The sequence below is a fragment of the Manis javanica genome, chromosome 6 (assembly GCF_040802235.1).
Source record: "Manis javanica isolate MJ-LG chromosome 6, MJ_LKY, whole genome shotgun sequence".
Taxonomy (NCBI): Eukaryota; Metazoa; Chordata; class Mammalia; order Pholidota; family Manidae; genus Manis; species Manis javanica.
Genome location: NC_133161.1, coordinates 136,270,958 through 136,292,543, shown reverse-complemented (window position 1 = coordinate 136,292,543; position 21,586 = coordinate 136,270,958). Strand labels below are relative to the sequence as shown.

Genomic DNA, 21,586 nt, shown 5'->3' with positions numbered 1-21,586 from the left:
AGACAAATCTTCCTAAAATAGAGACCAGAGGACACAGGAAAACATCCAGACCACATCCACACCTGCGAGAGCCCAGCACCTCGTGAAGGGGGTAAGATACAAGCCCGAGCCCCGTGGGGCCCGAGCGCCCCTCCCCCCAGCTCCCGGTGGGAGGAGAGGAGCCGGAGTGGGGAGTGGGAGGGAGCCCAGGACTGCTGAACACCCAGCCCCAGCCATCCAGACCAGAGCGCAGACACAGTGCATGCGTGGGGTCCTGGATACCAGGGAAACAGGGCAGCAGGACCAGTGAGTGGGTGCCTGAGGACAATGCCGGAGAACAAAGAAACGGGGGTGGCCATTTTATTTTTTTCCTCTTTTTTTTTTGGCAAGTGCTTTTTGGAACTCTTAAAGGGATAGGGACCCCAATACAAGGGAACAGGGCAGCAAGATCAATGAGCTGGTGCCTGAGGACAAAGAAAATTGTGCATTTTTCTTTTGTTTTTGTTTTTTTTTAATTATTAATTTAATTTTTCTTTGTTGTTGTTTTTGGAAGTCTTCAAGGGTCAGGGTAGGACACTTAGTCCAGAGGCAGGGAATCTGGGGATCTCTGGGCACTCTACCCCCTGGGCAGCAGGGAGTACAGAGGCCCCTTACAGAGATAAATAGCCTCCCAGCCGCTCCCCCTCCAACGGGGCTCCACCATTTTGGAGCAGATGCCCCAGCCAGGCCACGGCCACAGCAACAGCGGAGATAAACTCCAAGGCAGCCAGGCAGGAAGCAGAAGCCTTGTCTGCGCGCAGCTTCCCAGCACAAACCACTAGAGGTCCCTGTTCTCCCAGGAGAGGAAGGCCACAAAACAACAAGAAGGAAAGCTCTTCCAGCGGTCACTTGTACCAGCTCTGCAAACTCTCTCTATCACCATGAAAAGGCAAAACTACAGGCAGACAAAGATCACAGAGTCAACACCTGAGAAGGAGACAGACCTAACCAGTCTTCCTGATAAAGAATTCAAAATAAAAATCATGAACATGCTGACAGAGATGCAGAGAAAAATGCAAGAGCAATGGGATAAAGTCTGGAGGGAGATCACAGATGCCAGGAAGGAGATTACAGAAGTGAAACAAAACCTGGAAGGATTTATAAGCAGAATGGATAAGATGCAAGAGGCCATTGAAGGAATAGAAGCCAGAGAACAGGAACGTATAGAAGCTGATATAGAGAGAGATAAAAGGATCTCCAGGAATGAAACAACACTAAAAGAACTATGTGACCAATTCAAAAGGAACAATATCCATATTATAGGGGTATCAGAAGAAGAAGAGAGAGGAAAAGGGATAGAAAGTGTCTTTGAAGAAATAATTGCTGAAAACTTCCCCAAACTGGGGGAGGAAATAATCGAACAGACCACGGAAATACACAGAAACCCCAACAGAAAGGATCCAAGGAGAACAACACCAAGACACATAATAATTAAAATAGCAAGGATCAAGGACAAGGAAAGAGTTTTAAAGGCAGCTAGAGAGAAAAAGGTCACCTATAAAGGAAAACCCATCAGGCTATCATCAGACTTCTCGACAGAAACCCTACAGGCCAGAAGAGAATGGCATGATATACTTAATGCAATGAAACAGAAGGGCCTTGAACCAAGGATACTGTATCCAGCACGACTATCATTTAAATATGATGGCGGGATTAAAGAATTCCCAGACAGGCAAAAGCTGAGGGAATTTGCTTCCCACAAACCACCTCTATAGGGCATCTTACAGGGACTGCTCTAGATGGGAGCACTCCTAAAAAAGAGCACAGAACAAAACACCCAACATATGAAGAAAGGAGGAGGAGGAATAAGAAGGGAGAGAAGAAAAGAATCTCCAGACAGTCTATATAACAGCTCAATAAGCGAGCTAAGTTAGGCAGTAACATACTAAAGAGGCTAACCTTGAACCTTTGGTAACCACGAATTTAAAGCCTGCAATGGCAGTAAGTACATATCTCTCAATAGTCACCCTAAATATAAATGGACTTAATGCACCAATCAAAGGACACAGAGTAATAGAATTGATAAAAAAGCAAGACCCATCTATATGCTGCTTACAAGAAACTCACCTCAAACCAAAGACATGTACACTAAAAGTCAAGGGATGGAAAAACTTATTTCAGGCAAACAACAGTGAGAAGAAAGCAGGGGTTGCAGTACTAATATCAGACAAAATAGACTTCAAAAGAAAGAAAGTAACCAGAGATAAAGAAGGACTACATAATGATAAAGGGCTCAGTTCAACAAGAGGATATAACCATTCTAAATATATATGCACCCAACACAGGAGCACCAGCATATGTGAAACAAATACTAACAGAACTAAAGGGGGAAATAGACTGCAATGCATTCATTGTAGGAGACTTCAACATACCACTCACCCCAAAGGATAGATCCACCGGGCAGAAAATAAGTAAGGACACAGAGGCACTGAACAACACCCTAGAACAGATGGACCCAATAGACATCTATAGAACTCTACATCCAAAAGCAACAGGATATACATTCTTCTCAAGTGCACATGGAACATTCTCCAGAATAGACCATTTACTAGCCCACAAATAGAGCCTCAGTAAATTCCAAAATATTGAAATTCTACCAACCAATTTTTCAGACCACAAACATATAAAACTAGAAAATTCTACAAAGAAAACGAAAAGGCTCAGAAACACATGAAGGCTTAACAACATGCTTCTAAATAATCAATGGATCAAAGAACAAATCAAAATAGAGATCAAGGAATATATAGAAACAAATGACAAAAACAACACAAAGCCCCAACTTCTGTGGGATGCAGCGAAAGTAGTCTTAAGAGGAAAGTATATAGCGAACCTGGCACACTTGAAGAAGGAAGAACAATACCAAATGAATAGTCTAACATCACAATTATTGAAACTGGAAAAAGAAGAACTAAAGTTCTTCTTTTCCTAAAGTTCTCTGTTCCTCTAAAGTCAACAGAAGGAGGAACATAATAAAGATCAGAGAAGAAATAAACAAAATTGAGAAGAATAAAACAATAGAAAAAATCAACGAAACCAAGAGCTGGTTTCTTTGAGAAAATAAACAAAATAGATAAGCCTCTAGCCAAACTTATTAAGAGAAAAAGAGAATCAACAAAAATCAACAGAATCAGAAATGAGAAAGGAAAAATCACGACAGACTCCACAGAAATACAAAGAATTATTAAAGACTACTATGAAAACCTATAATGCCAACAAGCTGGAAAACCTCAAAGAAATGGACAACTTCCTAGAAAAATACAACCTTCCAAGACTGACCAAGGAAGAAACACAAAAGTTAAAAAAACCAATTATGAGCAAAGAAATTGAAACAGTAATCAAAAAACTACCCAAGAACAAAACCCCCGAGCCGGACGGATTTACCTCGGAATTTTATCAGACACTCAGAGAAGACATAATACCCATTCTCCTTAAAGTTTTCCAAAAAATAGAAGAGGAGGGAATACTCCCAAACTCATTCTATGAAGCCAACATCACCCTAATACCAAAACCAGGCAAAGACCCCACCAAAAAAGAAAATTACAGACCAATATCCCTGATGAATGTAGATGCAAAAATACTCAATAAAATATTAGCAAACAGAATTCAACAGTATATCAAAAGGATCATACACCATGACCAAGTGGGATTCATCCCAGGGATGCAAGGATGGTACAACATTCGAAAATCCATCAACATCATCCACCACATCAACAAAAAGAAAGACAAAAACCACATGATCATCTCCATAGATGCTGAAAAAGCATTTGACAAAATTCAACATCCATTCATGATAAAAACTCTCAGCAAAATGGGAATAGAGGGCAAGTACCTCAACATAATAAAGGTCATATATGATAAACCCACAGCCAACATTATACTGAACAGCGAGAAGCTGAAAGCTTTTCCTCTGAGATCGGGAACTAGACAGGCATGCCCACTCTCCCCACTGTTATTTAACATAGTACTGGAGGTCCTAGCCATGGCAATCAGACAAAACAAAGAAATACAAGGAATCCAGATTGGTAAAGAAGAAGTTAAACTGTCACTATTTGCAGATGATATGATACTGTACATAAAAAACCCTAAAGACTCCACTCCAAAACTACTAGAACTGATATTGGAATACAGCAAAGTTGCAGGATACAAAATTAACACACAGAAATCTGTAGCTTTCCTATATACTAACAATGAACCAATAGAAAGAGAAATCAGGAAAAACATTCCATTCACAATTGCATCCAAAAGAATAAAATACCTAGGAATAAACCTAACCAAGTAAGTGAAAGACATATACCCTGAAAACTACAAGTCACTCTTAAGAGAAATTAAAGGGGACACTAATAAATGGAAACTCATCCCATGCTCGTGGCTAGGAAGAATTAATATCGTCAAAATGGCCATCGAGCCCAAAGCAATATACAGATTTGATACAATCCCTATCAAATTACCAGCAACATTCTTCAATGAACTGGAACAATTAATGCAAAAATTCATATGGAAACACCAAAGACCCCGAATAGCCAAAGCAATTCTGAGAAAGAAGAATAAAGTAGGGGGAATCTCACTCCCCAACTTCAAGTTCTACTACAAAGCCATAGTAATCAAGACAATTTGGTACTGGCACAAGAACAGAGCCACAGACCAGTGGAACAGATTAGAGACTCCAGACATTAACCCAAAATATATGGTCAATTAATATTTGATAAAGGAGCCATGGACATACAATGGCGAAATGACAGTCTCTTCAACAGATGGTGCTGGCAAAAGTGGACAGCTACATGTAGGAGAATGAAACTGGACCAATGTCTAACCCTATACACAAAAGTAAATTCAAAATGGATCAAAGACCTGAATGTAAGTCATGAAACCATAAAACTCTTAGGAAAAAACATAGGCAAAAACCTTTTAGACATAAACATGAGTGACCTCTTCTTGAACATATCTCCCTGGGCAAGGAAAACAACAGCAAAAATGAACAAGTGGGACTATATTAAGCTGAAAAGCTTCTGTACAGCAAAAGACACCATCAATAGAACAAAAAGGAACCCTACAGTATGGGAGAATATATTTGTAAATGACAGATCTGATAAAGGCTTGACGTCCAAAATATATATAAAGAGCTCACATGCCTCAACCAACTAAAAACAAATAAGCTAATTAAAAAATGGGCAGAGGAACTGAACAGACAGTTCTCCAAAAAAGAAAGACAAATGGCCAACAGACACATGAAAAGATGCTCCACATTGCTAATTATCAGAGAAATGCAAATTAAAACTACATTGAGGTATCACCTCACACCAGTAAGGATGGCTGCCATCCAAAAAACAACAACAACAAATTTTGGCAAGGCTGTGGAGAAAGGGGAACCCTCCTACACTGCTGGTGGGAATGTAAATTAGTTCAACCATTGTGGAAAGCAGTATGGAGGTTCATCAAAATGCTCAAAACAGACTTACCATTTGACCCAGGAATTCCACTCCTAGGAATTTACCCTAAGAACACAGCAATCAAGTTTGAGAAAGACAGATGCACCCCCATGTTTATCACAGCACTATTTACAAAAGGCAAGAATTGGAAGCAACCTAAATGTCCATCGGTAGATGAATGGATAAAGAAGATCTGGTACATATGCACAATGGAATACTACTCAGCCATAACAAGAGGGCAAATCCTACCATTTGCAGCAACTTGAATGGAGCTGGAGGGTATTATGCTCAGTGAAATAAGCCAAGCGGAGAAAGAGAAATACCAAATGATTTCACTCATCTGTGGAGTATAAGAACAAAGGAAAAACTGAAGAAACAAAACAGCAGCGAATCACAGAACCCAAGAATGGACTAACAGGTACCAAAGGGAAAGGGACAGGGGAGGATGGGTGGGTAGGGAGGGATAAGGGGGGGGAGAAGAAGAGGGATAGTAAGATTAGCATGCATGGGGGGGAGGGAGAACGGGGAGGGCTATACAACACAGAGAAGACAAGTAGTGATTATACATTTTGCTATGCTGATGGACAGTGACTGTAAAGTGGTTTATAGGGGAGAGCCTAGTAAACATAATATTCGTCATGTAAGTGTAGATTAATGATAAAAAAAAGAAAGAAAGAAAAGGGGGATAACTCCCTGATAGGATAAAACTAACTGTAAATCAACGATTAATGCATGTTTTAAATATCCTTAATATTGATTACTTAAAGGGTGTCAGATAATCAGCTATGGAGGTACATTTTTCTGATAATATTCCTTTCTCTTAAAAAAATAAAAAAATTAAAAAAAAAGCAGTTCCTGTGTGGTGACCTCCAATGAGTTCTACACAATGGTATAAAGGGCATATCAAAGTGTGGGCAAAGGGTCTGTTTGTGTTTATACAGAGGATCAAAGCCTAATTTGGCTACCCAGAAAATGAACTAAGATACGATATGAAGAAGAACTTCCAACATCAGCACTCTCTGGAAGAGTCATACCAGAAGATGATCATCAAAAAAACCTCAACAAAGATCCAGGCAATGCTGCAGTTGTAGCTGCATTCATCCCACCAGTTCCTGGACTTGCCATTGGAATGAAGAAGGAGATATCTAAGCTGGCCTGTGCACACAGTAAAACAAAAAATTTGACTGGATCTATATTGTTGGAACTCAACCAAGAATTAGGAGAAGTGCAAGTTGTAGCGCCCCAAAATCTTACAACTACAGACTATCTACTGTTAAAAGAACATATGGGATGTGAACAGTCCCCAGGAATGGGTTGTTTTAATTTGCCTGATTTCTCTCAGACTGTTCAAGTTCAGTTAGACAATATCCACCATATCATAGATAAGTTTTCACAAATGCCTAGGGTGCCTAACTGGTTTTCTTGGTTTCACTGGAGATGGCTGGTAATTATAGGTCTGCTTTGGTTATGTAACTGTATTCCTATTATGTTAATGTGTGTGCACAATTTAATTAGTAGTTTAAAACCTATACATGCTTAAGTTACTCTACAAGAAGATATGTCAAAGAAATAATCAATCTTCCCATGTTATCTTCCATCTGCTACTCCTATAGCTTTTCTTCTTCCTTCCTAATTACAACCCTTAAATAGAATTCGTGCCTCATATCAAATTTACCAAGTATCATAATTCTTACAAGTGGTAAAGATACCTCAAGACAAATACTGGGCATAAAAGCCACAGGGCATAAATCTACAAAGAAGTAAAAAGTTAACCTTTTCAAACAATATTGCCTCTGTCTCACTTACCAACTTTACATTTCCCTGTATGGCCCCAGAAGATGACTGGTTAGCCAGAGACGGGTAAGATTCCTCAAGGGAGGAACAACCTAAGACAGGCACAGTCGCAGGGGGCCATCAGGTGAGAAATTGGGGATCAACAGAAGTGAGGCTTAGAACCTCAACCCCCCTGTTTTGAGAGAAATCTTCTGCATCCGTGGATGTTTTATTGCCCTTGTCTAGCTTGGATTAATACTTAGTATACAGGCACACACCTGATCATCTAAATTTGCTCTCTTACAGCACTAAACTATGTTTTCTACCTTTATCTTGCATCTACCTACCACTTCAGCATTTTATTTTTTTTTAAAAAAAAATAATAATATTAAGGGAGAAATGTGGGATTCACATATAAATCAAGTATAAAAATCAAACGAATATTCATACTTGACCTGATTGTTTATAGTTCATAATGTGTGATCAAAACTGAAAGTTTCTGTGATGACTGCCCTTGTACTGTTCACCATGTAAGAACTTATTCACTATGTAAGAACTTGTTCACCATGTAAGAACTTGTTTGTTATGCTTCAGAAGATTGGAGACTGATGAGAATTAGGCTTGGGGTGGATTAATGATTGTACATTGAGCATTGAGTCCCCTATACAGAATTTTATTGTTGTTAACAACCATTTGATCAATAAATATGAGAGATGCCCTCTCAAAAGAAAAAAAAAACTCAGTAACAAAAAAAACTCAAAAGAATACAATTTAAAAATTGGCAATGGTCCTAAATAAAAAATTTTTCAAAGGAGACATACAAATGGGTATATGTACAAAGATGGTCAATATCTCTAATCATCAGAGAAATGAAAATCAAAACCACAATGAGATACTAGTTCACATCTCTTAGGATGATTATCATCAAAAAATCAAAAGATAAAAGATGATGAGAATGTGAAGAAAAGGGAACACTTGCACACTAATTGTGGGAATGTAAATTGGTACAGTCATTATGGAAAAAATGTATGGAGGTTCCCCCCAAATTAAAAACCGAACTACTATATGCTTACCTTCTCTCTAATGTTAGGAGAAAGGCTTTCAGTTTTCACCATTGATATGATATTATTTAGTGGGTATTTTTTATTTGGTCTTTATTCTGTTGAGGGAATTTCCTTCTGTTACTAGTTGTTCAGTGTTTTATCACAAACGGGTGCTAAATTTGTCAAATGCTTTATCTGCATCAACAGAGATCATCATGTGGGGTTTTTTCATGCATTTAGTTAATGTAGTATACTACACTGACTGATTTTCATATGTTGAACCATCCTTGTATTCCTCAGTTTGTGTTAATGAAAACTTTTGGAAATGGATAGTAGTTTTAAAACTATGTGAATGTACTTAATTCCACTGAATTGTACATGTAAAATGGTTGAAATGGCTAAAAAAATAAAAAAATCAAGAAATTCTAATGTAGCAGGGGTGGTCACGGGGAATGCAGCATAGCACAGAGAAGACAAGTAGTGATTCTATAGCATCTTACTATGCTGATGGACAGTGACTGTAATGGGGTATGTGGTGGGAACTTGATAATGGGGGGAATCAAGTAACCACAATGTTGCTCATGTAATTATATATTAATGATACCAAAATAAAAAAATAAATAAAAAATCAAGAAATTCCCCACTGTTTACTCCATCTTCCCAAAAGCATATGTCTCTCAGAAGTATTAAATTGAAATATAAAATTTTAAAGGTAAAAAATATGGTTTATAGCCACGATAGAACATCATTTAATGAGAAAAACAATGAAATGCCCATGCATATTATAGCTTAGATGAACCTTAAAACTTACGCTCACTGAAAAAATTCACTAAAAAAAAATCACATATTGTTCAATTCCAGTTATATGAATTGTCCAGAATCAGGAAACCCATACAGACAGAAAGATTAGTGGTTACCAGGGCTCGGGGGAGGGAGTGGGGGAGGTTACACAGATTTAGGAGGAAATGGGAATGAATGATAATGAGTACAGGGTTTCTTTTTGAAGTGATGAAAATGTTCTAAAACTAGACTTTGGCAATGGTTGCACACACTGAATTTACTAAAAAACAGTGAATGGTGAATTACAATGTATATGAATTATATCTCAATGTTTTAAAGGTATATTTTTTAAAGGTGAAAAAATCAATAGTATTTAAATAATCAATTGAAACATTGTAATAATCAACAGTTACAAAAGGAAACTGAAAACTATCCCATTCATATTAGCAATAAAAACTATAAGGTACCAAAACAAACCAAACAAAACACACAGATTATCAGAGGAAATTACAAAGCATTACTGAAAGATATAAAAGAAAATACATAATAAGTCCAAACAGATTTTTAAAATACATTATGCTAAACAAAGTAATTATATCTCAATTAACCAATACATTAAATGTAATTTTTGTCAAAATTACAGTAGTTGATTTTTTTTCTTTATAGGATTTTTTCAAGGAGAACCTAAAGCATATATGGAAAAACAATGGGCAAAAATAACCAAGATAATTTTGATGAAGTCAGGAGGCTTATCCTACCAGACATCAACACTTGCTGTGAAGGTACAATTAAGTTTACATGCTATTCACCTTATCAAGAAGTAGAGCTCTCTTCACCTCCTTCTGAATTTATGCTATGCTTGTGTGTGTCTGAACCAATCAATTGTGCAAAATGCCATGTTCTGGGATTCGTAAGACCAGTTATTAAAAGGTCTAACAGCTTCCATGTTCTTACTCTCAGAGCCCTAACCCACCCACAGTATGCTCCTGGAGAAAGAGGAAGAGCCCTAATGCATGAAGCACCATATGGAGAGAAAGGCCCCATGGAGGAGGAGTCACTGAAGCACTAGAAATCCAGCCCCAGCCGCTCCACCACATGATTGCAACTGCATGAGAGAACCCATGCAAGGCCAAGAGGACCCCCACTGGAGTGAGCCCAAGGAACCACGAAGTGCAATAAAATGGTTGCCATGTTAAGTCACTAAGTTTTGAGGTGTTAAACAATAAGAGAGAACAGTCACCTATTAATTAATACAGTGTAATAGTAGCACAGGGACAGACCATGGAGACATGGATCAGGAAAGACAACCAGATAACTGACACACATATTTGGTAACTGATGTATGACCAACTGGGTTTAAAAATTCCTTGTCTACATGCTTGTCACTTCTGTCTCCGCACATCCAAAATCCTTCAGTCTTCTATAAGCTTTTTTGGAATGCCACAGGAAATAACCTCTCTCACCTTTGAATACCTATAGGAACTTTTACAACATTTCACATTTTTCTTATCTTACTATGTTTATTGGTATATTGCTTGTTCCCCCTGAGTAAAGAATCTCTTAACTACTTTATCAATGACACTCACATAAATACCTAGCACACACAATATATTCAATAAAACCATTCTGAATGAATTGTGGGTTTTAAGACATCCTATACACAAGTCTGAACATTAGTGTGTTTTATACAGCACCTGAACCACATGTACCAAGAGTATACAATATGAAAGATCAGGCTACATTTGCCTGTCAACACTTACGACCTGAGCACAATGAGTTAAATTATGTTTACTTCCTTCAACTGAACATCTTAATCCTTTGTCTATAAGGAACTGAAAACAGAATTTCCTAGTTCCATACCTCTAGAGACCAATCTATTTTTGGAGTTATTTTTCCTATATTGAATTTACTTTTCTAGTACCATGGAAACTAGTCTGTAATTAGTATTGTTAGGGTCTGTAAAAATACAACTCTATTCAGTAAGCTTTCACATGTTCAGAAAAATATTTTCTCTGCATAGAGAATGGAAATCAATGGCATAAAGAGCGGTAAAAATACATCACCCCACCCACATAAAAATATCACTGATCAAGGCCTAATCAACAGATTGCAAATGGGGCACAGAAAGAGTTCCCTTCTTTTATTCTTCTTTTATAGTTCCATTATGGTTGCAATTTCACTGTGACACACCTATGGAGTTTATAAACAGTTTTCTGCACTCTGTAACCTATAGTAGATGTAGACAGATGAAAAGCAAATTCTGCTGCACAATATTATGTGGTCCACTCATCCCTACCATCAACATCCTAATATTCAACACTGAAAAAACTTCAAAACTACTGAGTTGAGGATGCCAAGTAGCAGAATAACTATGTTAGAGTTACATCTTAAGTGAGTAGTAAGTGAAGTAAGTTCTAGTTTCAGCACATAAGACAAAAAATCAATAGACAAAATTGCACTTCAAATTTCTTAGGAAAAAGAGATCTACAAGCATCTTAATAAACCTCACAGTCAGTGTTTCCTTACATAACTGTAATACATTATTGTTTCCTCATTTAAGTACCAAATGAAGCAGCTGGTTTGCTCATCTTTAAGCACTAAAATCACCCTTAGCTGGGGATGCCCAAAGCATGAAGAAATGAGACTACTGACGTAACAGCAGAATCACATTTCCCATCCCACATATTCTCACTGCAGAACATACACTTGTCAGGAAACAATGCCTCATGAATATTTTCACATTTCTGTATGTTCAGGACTTTCTGAGCAAACAGCTTTGGTATCTGGGTTAAATATGACTGTATAAGGAGCCAAAAGACAAAGCCCACCAGACAGATATAAAGTTTCCTCTCTCCCCAGAGCCGTATGTTTACAATCCAGGGTATTTAAGAAATAGAGACCTTCCCTTCTTTTCCAGAGAGAGGATCTGTTTACATTCCAGAGCAAACATCTCTTATTTTCATCTCCAGAAAGGCAAATGGACCAAAGTGCCAGCTATCAATGTAAGCTCCAAGTTTCATAATTTCAGAATTCCTTCCTTGTGGTGCAAACCCCACTGTACACATCGGATATTTTTGGTTCTCACTGCATTACCCTATAGAGAATTGATACATAGGGAACCAACACAACTCACTTTCTAAGTAAATAAAAGGTATGATTTCAGATCCAGAGACTTCATTTTTCTGTTAAGAGTATGTGTGTATATGTGTGTGTGTCTGTCTGTAACTGTGGCAAGTTGACTTCTTAGCTTATAAGTACAGTAACATCTCAGAATCTTCAGTTTCACTGAACAATACTATTTTTGCCAGCATATTCAGTCAAATTCCTGAAAGTGAACTGTACATGTAATGTTAATCCAACATATGATGTATTTTTTCATCATTCAACCAATTTTACACACCTAACTCTGGGACTGGATCATCTAAGATACAGGTAAAATACAGTACTTGGATAACAGCAGCAATGAAAAATAATTACTATGTTAACTTTTCATTTCAAATCCTCTCTTCAAACAACAATGATTTCCTGGTATAAGCGGAGATATTATGACAGAATGTGCAGACAAGTAAGGCTGAAACTTTTATTTGTTTTAGTTTAAGGAAAACGAAACTTTGGTAGGGAGTGGGAACAGAAAAATTATCATGGCTCTTTTTTCAAATGGTTACATACATAATATGTACTTCTATGTAAGAAATATTTTAAGCTGGAAATATTTGTAAGTTAAACTTGAAACTGCAAGCAGTATTAAAAAGATGGGGAAAGTAACATTTTCATTGGTTTAATTCATTTTACTAATGACTGAAAGTTTCACTGATAGGTATGTGTTGATAGCACATATTCCTATAAACTTTAATAGCTACATTTTGACAAATTCTTAATCAGCAGAAAACCCAGTTTGTTTCCAAAAGAAACCACACTTAGTAAGTCAACTGAACTTGGTAAATATTATACCAAGTATTTGAACTGAAAATGTGGAATCCATATGTGTGATCTTACTTGTTAACAATTTGTTAACAAAATATTTTCAATGTTGCTATCCAAAGGAGGCAAAAAAAAAACAATGATGTGTCTTCTCCTGTCTCCTTTATCTTTACTTTTAAACCTTAAGTCTTCTAAATATATTACAATTTCAATATGTTATGCCAAAGGTTTAATTCTACCTAACACTGAAGCTAGATTTTTTAATAATTATAATTACAGAAAAGGCATCTATTATTTTTACTTTACCAATTTCACAATCTTATATAAGGTTAGTTCCTACATTAAAAAAGAGTATATTATATATGGCATGTTATTCTAACTTGCTTTCTCCATTTCACAATTTAATATAAGGTTAGTTTCTGTATTAAAAGGAACACTGCATCTAAAAAAACTGATTATTAGAGCACCAAAAATATTATCAATACAGTCTCTTGTATGAGGGGTACTGTCACAATATTCCTTGTAGTTACAAAGTTCCCTGTTTGCAAAGATTTCTCTGTCCACTGTCTCAATCCTGACAACACTACGCTCAGATCACCAGGAAAGTATTACTTTTTATTTGCACAGATTATAGTCTGTCTTCCCCGAAGTTTCTTACAACATCTGCCTTTAAAATTTATTAAACAACCTGGTTGTTTTTTAATTATCAATTCACTTAATCTCACAGTACTCTGTGATATGTATTTGGAGTGGATATATTTATTCCTATTTTACAAATAAGGAAAACAGAGGACCAGAGAAGTTAAGGAATTTAATTGAGCTCACACAGGTTACACTGCACTATTATACATCATACTTTTTTTAACCTTCAACTGCATTAAAGATGTAAAATATTTTAAAACCATGGTTTATTCCTTCCCGTTAGAAACAGTAGTTTTGTCAGTTTATCCTTTTCTAGAACTACAAAACAACATGCAGAATGGCTCTCTGGCCTTGACATACAAACAAGCCCTGCTACTTACCAGCTGTGATCTTGGCTAACTTCTTAAACTCTTTTTATCTCATTTTCCTCATTTACACTGTTGTGAAGAGCAAACGAGACAGCACACAGATCGTATTCAATATAATGTCTACCTCACAAAAAGCATTCAATAAATACTGGCTTGTACTTTTTTTATTTATAATTCTGATTACTTCACTTAAAATGAAAATTCAGGGTTTTTTTATTTTATATTATTACTCTTCAGCATTTTTACACTCAGGTTAAACTTTACGACCCCTTTCCATATTTCTCAGTATCAAGGCAAGAATGATCTGATGACAGAAAGCCACAGTAACATTTCTAAGCCCCCTGCAGAGTAGCTTTAGTAGAGAATGCTCAAGAAACAGGTATTGAATTCACACTTTTCTTATGCTTTATTTCAGTCAAAACCTGAGCTCCTGCATTCAGATTAATTTAACATAATGCTTTATATGACACTGGATAAAAAGCATTAACTCAAGGCTTCAAATAACCAAATGATAAAAGAAAATGTCAACCACACATGTTCACTTCAGTATCCTACACACTAGATGGCAGTACTACATAGGCACATCAGGAAGAGATTAATGCAAATGGATAAAGCAGAAAACAATGATTACACTTCGCATGTTGCAAGAGATTTTTTCCTTCTTACTAAAAAATGTTTTGTGAAATGTGAATAAATCTTTGTTTTCCAACAGTGGAGATGATACAACAGGGAAAAGTGAAATAACCATAATAAATTTACAGAATTTAAAACTACATGTGGTTTTACTTAAAACAAAAAGCCCTTTCTAGCAGTTGTTTGTCTTTTTCTTGTTTTTGCATTTTATGTACTGCTTTAGTCTAAGCACAACATAATGTAACACTTATACAATAAAACCTGCCGCTTGTTCAGAGTACTATTCAGGGGGAAAATGTCCAAACTTAAATACACTTCTTAAAAAACAATGCAAAAAACAAAATGAAATACCAATAGTACCTACTGAATTTTGTTTTTCTAAGAAAAGATAAGAAGTATATGCAGAATAATATTAGACTAGGTTGATTTAAGATTATGCTAATTTTTGACTAGCAAGTAGGTATATATATGTTTGTTATTCATAGCTCCTGTCCAGAACAAAAAAAAAGAACTTAACTTTAAATTCAAGAAACAAGAAAAATGGCAAAATAGCAACTCTAAAAAATGTACAAGTGGAAAAAGTATGCTTCATAATTAATAGTATAAGAAAGAAAGGAAAGGGGTGGGGAAGGGAAAGGGAAGGAAGAGATTCTCAACTTGATCACTGAAACCATAAGCTGGTTGCTTAATAAGACCAAATTTTAAGAATATCTTGTATATAACTTATGCCCATAATTTGAAAATCTACATTTAATGGATAATTTTCTGAGAAAATATAAATAATAAAGATTGACTTAAGGAGACACAGAAGAACCTGACTAGACCAATTAACGAGTCATTAGTTGAAATGGTAAATAAAGATGAAGCCCTCAAAAGGGAACCAAGCCAAAAAGGTTTTCACATGAAAATTCTACTAACCTTCAAAGAACAGGTAAGTACCATTTCCACAAACTATTATTTTTAAAAAAAGAGGGTGGGGGAGCAAAGTTCCCCAAACTCAGGCTAGTGGACAAATACAATATATAATTGAATATCACAAAAATCACAAAAGCTTTAATAGAGTAAAAAAAGGAATTTCTTTTTAAAATATTTAACACATTTCAGTGTGTTCCAGGAATATAAAGATGTTCCAACAATCTATTTCTGTGACCAGAGTGATTCGTTGTACTAATTTTTAAAGATAGTTTATTCATGCTCTTTAAAGTGTACAAAATAAGAACATGACATGATAACTGCCTCTCCCGTGTCATGTTACTATATCCTTGTTAGTCACATTCCTGTTCATTTAAATCAGCTCAGAGTTCATCTACAATATCTTAGCTAGGTGGAACATTAGCTGTCATCTAGTATTCTAGTGTACCCAAAGACTGCACTTTCTTTTCAGTATGAAGATAAGGAAAACAAAACCAAGATTTACCGACAATCACCTTGGTGGTCTAGAGAGTATGGCACAAGAACATATCACCTGGCCACACCCATTCTATACCACACCTATACCATCTCTCCCCAACATAACAATGCCATTTTATACCACTTTACAACTGAAGGTATTGAACTGAGATTTGAACAGAAAGTCAGATAACTTGGCTAAGGTCTTGCAAGAAATGAGCTGAAACAGGATTCGAAAACATCTGTGCAATCTAAAGCATATGTGTGGCCAATCCACCAGAGCATGTATACTCAGACTGAGAAATTATTTATCAGATATAAATTAAGTTAGAAACAAAGGAATGAGTGAGAATCCACAGTGCCTCTTCTGACTCAAAAGGTGAACTACGTGATTTATGAACTACTCAGTCCTTGAGAGTGAGGGAGAAAAATTCTGTTTTGTGAAAATCATGTGTGAAAAAATAGCACATCCCTTTGCTCTTTTAAACATGAAAGTCATTTTCCTGGACTGTTATCAAAGCTTTCATTCCAAAAGTATAACTATAATCTTTCAACTACAAGTTCTTCCAAGTATTTTCTGCTTATATAGAAAATTTTGTTTTACATAAACAACCATCTTGTTCTCTTAGAACTCACTAATTCATTAATATAACATGAACACTGTTTCCACTTCAGAAATACTCTACATGATTTTAAGTGATTAAATAGGACTTCCCTGTAGGAACAGTCCATAGTTTAAGTAACCAATCACTACTTTTCAACATTTATATTATTTCTAACTTTTTGCTATAACTAATTGTGTGATGAATACATGATGCCTTTGTTCATGATGTCCCAGTCTTTATTCAGGGTAATCCTACTCTCCTTTAAAACATCAGTAAAATGACACTTCCTCTATGTAGCATTTTTTTATTCTTCAAAACAGAGTGAATTTCTCCATAATTTTTGGATATGTATGCACAATAAAGACATGGAATTAACTTCAAGTAACATAGTTTGATCCTAAAATGCAATTATAATTAAAATTATAATTAACCTCATATTTTAGTCTCCCACATTTAATATGAACAACTCAAGGGAAAGAATAATTTGGTCTTATTTTTTCTTATATTTCCAAGATATACTATGTTACCTGGAACACAGTCAATGCACAAAAATTGTTCATTAAATGAAGGACTCCCCAACATATCAAACAAGAAACGTCCTGATGTATCTTCTGTTCAAAAGTACTCCTGAGCACCTACTACTGAAAAGACTGTGCTGAGTTCTGCATAAGCAAAATATAAGACTTACCCACACAAAGAGTTTGTAAGTGCTCAGGAATACTACAGAATAAATAAAAGTAAATCAAAGTGGGAGATGGTGAATGACACAAAAACACAATGCTTATAACAGCATCAAAAGGAATAAAATACTTCAGAATAAATTTAAACAAAAATGCAACACTTGTATGCTGAAAGCTACAAAACATTGTTGAAAAAATTAAAGAATATGGAAACACATCTCATGTTGAAGGACTGGCAGATTTAATTATTAAGATGGAAATATTCTGCAAATTGAATCAACATAATTATAATTCCCATAAAAATTTCAATTGCCTTTTTTATAGAAACAGACAAGCTAATCCTAATGGAAATGCAAGGGATGCAGAATAACCAAAACAGTCTTGAAAAAGAAGAACTAAGAAGACTCAAAATTCTCAATTTTAAAACACTTTTCAAAGTTACAGTAATCAAAATAGTTCAGTACTGGCACAGAACACATAAGGATGAAAGGAACAGAATTGAGAATCCATAAATAAACTCCAACACGTATAGCCAGCAGATTTTCAACAGGAGTGCTAGGACCATCCAAGGGAGAAAAAATAGTCTTTCCAATTAATGGTGCTGAGAAAACTGAATATCTACATCCAGAAGAATGAATTTTTACTCCCTACATCACACTATATACAGAAACTAACTTAAGATAGATCAAAGACTTAAATATAAGTGCCAAAACCATGAAACTCTTAAAGGGAACCACAAGATGTATCTTCATAATAATCCTGATTTAGACAATGGTTTCTTAGATATGACACCAAAAACATAGGCAACCATAGAAGAAAGCAGGTAAATTAGATTTCATCAAAATTACAAACTTCTGTGCTTCAAAGCACACTATGAACAAAGTAAAAAGACAACCCCCAGAATGTGAGAAAATATTATATATCTGATAAAAATCTAGTATTTAAAATAATAAAGAGTTCTTATAACTCAACAACAAAAAGACAACCCAGTTAAAATACAAACTTGAATAGACATTTCTCCAAACAGAAATAGACAACAAGCATAGGTCCATCTAATCTAATCATACATAATCTAATTATAATTTAGGGTAGCTAAATTAAAAAAGACATGCCCAAGAGAACTGAAAGCATATGTTCACACAAAAAAGCATACATGATTGTTTATAGTAGCATTACTCATAACAACCAAAAAGTGGAAAAAACTCAAATGCCCATGAACTGAAGAATGGTTAACAGTATGTGATACAGCCCTACAGTGGAATATTATTCAGCCACAAAAAGAATGAAGTACTGATAAATGCTACAACATGGATGAATCTTGAAAATATTACACTATGAAATTTCTTTTGGGGATAATAAAACACACTGGAACTCAACAGTGATGGTTGCACATCAATAGCAGTGATAGATGAGTGTGCTAAAAGCCACTGAAATTTACATTTTAAAATGGGTAAGTTGGTGAATTCTTAATTCACCTAAATAAGGTGAATTTACCTTAATAAAAAATATTAATTTTATATTATGAGTTTTATGTGAATTTTTTGTGAATTACATCAACATAAAAAAATCCATTTAATTCAGAAACCAACTCATCTGCCAAGGATTGGAGATAGAAGTTGGTTAAGATCTTATCCATGCCTTGAAAGATATGCAGAATTCTTGAATATGACAGGAAGAAAGGTTAGGAAAAGACTGTGACTTATTTAGTAAATAAATAGTTAAGTTTGATAGAAGAATAGCAAATAAAAAGCAGGAAAGGTGTGTTAGAAGCATATATGCAAGATCCTGAATGTGAAGACTTCATTTAACAAGCAATAGAAGGCCAAGAATGTTTTGCACAGAGGGTAATATTACTGGAGCTGTATTTGAAGTCAAGTTATTGAAACAGAGGCATATGTCAAAACTATGGTAGAGCCACAACCAGAGGTAATGAAGGTTTAAGCTAAAGGAAAATAATAGAAAAGAAGGATGGATGTAAAATAACTGCACAGATAATTAGACATGATACAACACACAGGTGACTAGAAGAGTATCATCAGAAACTGGTGGGTCGTTGGCAGCAAACTGCCTGGTTGCAAACCTTGGCTCTACTATTTACTATCTGTGAGTCTTGGCAAATCACCTCACTTATCAAATATCCGTCTCTAAATGGGGGATTAGAGAACCTAACTCATAAGGCCTTTGCAGAGCACACATTCAGCTCATCTTTTTCCAAATATATGGTTAACGACCAACATGTACCACCTTCTCTCACAGATCCAAAAATGCAAACCTTTGTCACACATGTTAAGTGTGATTATAAACATGTGTATCTGTGTCCAGACTCACTTGGTGCCAGAATACAATTAAGAAGATAGAGAAAATCAATAGAAAAATAATTTTTAAAAAAACAGAAAAGGGATGTAACAGGCAATTTACAGAAAGAGAAATACAAATGATCTAGAAGTGTAAAATAATGTACAACTTCACTCATAACTAAATACAAATTACAGTAAGAAGATGTCAAATTTTACATATTGTATGGGCAAACAATAAAAAGACTAATGATGCTTGTCATTGTGAGGAAAAGATACTACCATTAACCACTGAGTAAATTGGCTTTCTTAAAAAAAAATAAACTTAGCAACAATGTCAACATTTTCAATGTATACACCCTATGGCCAACAAATCCTCGTACAGGACTTTATTTAATGAATATATTCACATCAATACAACCGTGACTATGGATCAATGGGGAACTGATTAAATAAATTATGGCATTATAATAATAAAATAAAATACTATGCAGCTGTGAAAAAAATGAGGTAAATCCAAATTACTGAAATAAAAAAAAATTAAGATACACTTTCAAGTAAAAAAGCAACTTTCAAGAAGAATGTACAGAATTTTGTCTTTATTTTTTAAGGGTTACAGATAGCTAAGACATATGTTTATGGCTAGATTTCTGTCTAGAGATACTGCTCTATATTATAAACATAGAAAAATTCTAGACACATAGTTAACAAGATAGAGTACACAGGGAATTTTAATTTGTATTTGTATTTTTGTCATCCATTATATTTGATGTTATACAACATACGTGTGTATATACACTCACACATATACATACACACACCCATAAGGAACATAAATTCTTTCATATAAGAAAACTTAAGTGGTAAAAAAAACATTAGAAAAGCATGTTTAAAGAAAATTTTAATTCTCCTTCAAATATAAATTCATTCATCCATTCATTCAACAAATATTCAGTGAGTGACTATGTCAGGCACTGCTCTAGATGATGAGATGAAAAAAATAGAATAAATAATAATAAAATAATCAGGATGCCAGATGGTGGTGCTATGGATAAACATAAATTAATGGGAGAGAGATGAGAAAGGTTGATGACCAGAAGCTGCAATCTTGGGCAGGGAAAGTACACTGTCTGAGAATATATACTTGAGCAAGTGATTACAAAGGTAAGACAGCAGGTTATGTGGATAGCAGGGAGAAAAGCTTTCCAAGCAGAGGAACAGGAAGTCCAAAGGTCCTGAGAAAGGAATCTGTACACTAGAGGAATGGCAGAGGTAACTGTGCCAGCACACTATGTCTTATGGAAAGAGAAGAGATTTCCAGAATTACCATATTATTACATTCAAATGACCAACTTGAATCAACAAAAAACTTTAAGACATACAAAGAAACAGGAAAGTATGGCCCATTCAAAGGAAAAAAGTAACAGTAGCTCTTCCTAAAAAGACGTGACGGTGGATCTACTAGAAAAAGAACTTAAAATAGCTGTCTTAAAGATACCCAAAAACTAAAGGAATATGTGGAGAAAGTCAAGAAAATGACGTTTGAACAAAATGGAAATATTAACAAAGAGATATGGAATCTAAAAAATTATACACCTGAAAGTACAATAACTACAATGACATTTTCACAGGAGGGAATTAAGGGCAAATTTGATCAGACAGAAGAAAGAATCAGCAAACTTGAAGATATGATAACAGAAACTATGTCTGAACAACAGAAAGAAAAAAAGGGAAGAAAAGTGGACAGAACCTAAGGGGACTAGGGGATGCCATCCAACACACACAGTGGGAGTCTCAGAATGAGAACAGAGAGACAAAGGGTCAGAGAGAATATTTAAAGAAATAATGGCTGAAAACATCCCAAATTTGACTAAAGACATGAATATAAACACCCAAGAAGTTCAACAAACCCCAAGTAAGATGAACTCAAAGAGACCCATAGCAAGACACATTATATTCAAACTTTGAAAAGCCAAATACAAGCATATCTCATTTTATATGTAAAGTTCAAAAA

The 21,586-nt window shown here is 35.4% G+C and overlaps 1 protein-coding gene and 1 long non-coding RNA gene across 6 annotated transcripts in view; one reads left to right on the top strand and one right to left on the bottom strand.

Moving 5' to 3' along the window:
* LOC140850015 (uncharacterized) overlaps positions 1-16,945 on the top strand; it is a 58,857-nt gene extending 41,912 nt beyond the window's left edge. The window contains exons 2-3 of the long non-coding RNA XR_012132637.1: positions 9,707-9,822; positions 10,001-16,945. This is a non-coding gene — a long non-coding RNA (uncharacterized lncRNA). The remainder of the gene's footprint in view (positions 1-9,706; positions 9,823-10,000) is intronic.
* Positions 1-21,586, bottom strand: part of ARHGAP32 (Rho GTPase activating protein 32) — a 279,471-nt gene that overhangs the window by 124,730 nt on the left and 133,155 nt on the right. The gene's annotated exons all lie outside the window — the stretch shown is intronic.